Source organism: Elephantulus edwardii, unplaced genomic scaffold, assembly GCF_000299155.1.
Source record: "Elephantulus edwardii isolate Elephantulus edwardi_28Jun2011 unplaced genomic scaffold, EleEdw1.0 scaffold00345, whole genome shotgun sequence".
Lineage (NCBI taxonomy): Eukaryota > Metazoa > Chordata > Mammalia > Macroscelidea > Macroscelididae > Elephantulus > Elephantulus edwardii.
In genome coordinates, this window is record NW_006400095.1 from 135,571 (window position 1) to 138,230 (window position 2,660).

Sequence of the window (2,660 nt, forward strand, 5' to 3'; positions counted from 1 at the left end):
AGTACGACTCATAGTGACTCTTTGAACTCCTGAAGCCCCTCTACAACTATCAACATTTATCAAACCTCATAGTTTCTGGAAGTATGTTATTTAGGAAATGGATGCCACATATATAGTTAATATATAATAGTTTTTATACCTAGTTAATAATAACAAAAATTAATTATTAATATTTTATATTATCTAAGTAACAGAATGATTTTACAGTTAATACTAATACTATTATGTATAATTAATACATATTTCATATCATTAATAACAGTACGAACTCTAGGGAGCAGGGTGAAGGAGAGAGGAAAGGCAGAAGTGGGGTGCTCCCATTGGCACTCCCCCAAGGCAAGGCCAGGTCCCTGTACCTTCCCCTCGCAGGCACTCCTCCCAGCCAGGACACCTGTCACAGCATCATAGCACAGGTGGAGACATGCACACCTGGACACACCAATCCCAAGGCTTAGGCGAAACCAGTGAGGGTCAGCACGAGCCAGCAGCCCAGCCGCCCCAAGAGAGCAGCCCGAGTGGGGTAGAAGGAACGCCAAGGCAGTCCCCTGAATCCTGATTCCCAGGAGGGGCAGGAATGTCCCCGGGGTGGGGGTGCTGGGTGCAGGCTTCCCACAGACCTGCCGGCTTCACCTGCCCAGGTGCCTCGGGGGTGTGTATGTGTGTGTTTGCAGACTCTCCGCAGACCTGCCGGCTTCACCTGCCCAGGTGTCTCGGGGTGTGTGTGTAGGGGTGTGCAGACTCCCTGCAGACCTGCCGGGGTCACCTGCCCAGGTACCTCGGGGAGGGAGGTGGACACTCCCTGCAGACCTGCCGGAGTCCCCTGCCCAGGTACGTGAGGGCGGATGCACAGTCCCTGCAGACCTGCCAGGGTCACCTGCGCAGGTACGTGAGGGGGGGTGCACAGTCCCTGCAAACCTGCCGGGGTCCCCTGCCCAGGTACGGGGCGGAGCGGTGCTGAGCGCTGACCCCAGATCTGACTGCGCTCAGGCACAGCTGACCAGTGCGCGGGTATCCGCATCCCACGGGGGGACACCGGGCAGCTGGGCAGGGCCCGGGACCCCCTCCACCCCCCCAAGGCTCCAGTGCGGCCGAGGGCCGGGCAGTGAGAAAGAACAAAGCCGGTCCCCGCGGTGACACCGCTGCCCCGCGGCCGGCGCTCCCGGCCACGTCCTCACCGCGCGGGAGGGGTGGTGAGCGGAGCCGGCCGCCGGCGGAGGCCCCGAGCCAGGTCCCGGACCGGCCACCCCCGAGGACGGAGAGCGGCGCCCCGCAGGCGGCCATGCCCGGCGTGGTTCGCCCCCGGCCCCCGTCCACGCTCCCCGAGCCCCCCGCCGTCCCCACGGGGCCTCCACTTCCGCGTCTCCCCGCCCGGGGTCATCCACCCACGCGCGCCTCCGCGTCCCCGGGACAAAGCGAGTCGGGGCGCGGGGACCCTGGCAGGCGCCCGTTACCCGGGGATCGGCTCTCCCGAGAGGCGTTTCCAGCTAAGATCTGCCGGGGACCCGGGAGGAGGCCACACTCACCTCCGCGGCGTCGCTCAGCCAATCCACGCCATCTTGGGGGGAGGAGGACCGGCACCGCCGCCCCAAAACGGCCTGTGCGGCGAGCTCCCCGCAGTCCGGCACCGCCAGCCAGCCGCGGCCGGCCTCGACGCCGAGAGGACAACGGCCTTCGCTCGCGCCTCCCGGGCGCCGTCGCTTCGGCAACGGCGTCCTGGGGCTTCTGGTCGCGTGAGGTTGCGTCCAGCGAACACTTAAGATGACCACCACGAGGAAGACGCCGTAAGGCCCGCCCCCGCCGCGTTGCGCATGCACGGAAGCGCCCTCTTCTGGGTTTTCATTGGCTAGGTGCTGCTGCCTGTCGGCGCACAGCCCTCTGGGTAATGTAGTTCTCGCGAGATGACAGGGCGCGCCCACGGGCTCGCGACCCCGCTGCTGGGAGACCGGTTTGCTTACCTTAAAGGGGACGCCCCGTCCAGTGGGCTGTGTCCGGCGGTTTGGGGGGGGGGGGGTTGCTCTCACCTGGGCATCGGCTAGGCAGGGATCGTAGGGCCTTCCGAGACTCTCAGGGCCCCGTCCCGCGAGTCGAGCAGGCCCAGACCTGCGGCCCGCAGACGTTGCGCTTGGCGTCCGATGAAGGGTGGAGACCATGCCCGCGGTGACTCAGGGGTGACCGGGCTTCCCCAGGGGCGCCGGGCGCTCCTGGCTCCTGGCAGTGACAGGCCGTTTTGCCCGGAAGGGAGGTGTGCTGGTGGCGCGGCGGTGAATCGCTGGGCTTTGGCCCAAGTCTCCCCACGAGGGGGGGGGTAGTAATGCGGCCAGTCCCTCCCGGCCCAGCTGGCTTCTGACTCCCGGCAGGCAGACCTACAGGAGGAGCCCAGCACTGCCTCCTCCCTCCTTCCCTGGGAGTGGCGGGTGGATTCGAACCCGCGGCCTCTCCGCAGCAGGTGCACAGCTCAGCACCATGCGCTCTGCAAGCTGGGCGCCTCCTGTGCAGCGCCGCGATCGCGTCAGGCAGCTCTGCTCGGACACCCGGCCCCATCGAGGACCACGGGCCCTGACAGCAGAACGGGAGACCCCGTGGAGGAAGACGTGGCCCTGACAGCGGAAGGGGAGACCCCGTGGAGGAAGACGTGGCCCTGACAGCGGAAGGGGAGACCC

At 65.4% G+C, this 2,660-nt stretch overlaps 1 pseudogene; it reads left to right on the forward strand.

The window, feature by feature from the left end:
- The first annotated feature begins 2,463 nt into the window (after positions 1 to 2,463).
- LOC102849071 overlaps positions 2,464 to 2,660 on the forward strand; it is a 28,463-nt pseudogene continuing 28,266 nt past the window's right edge.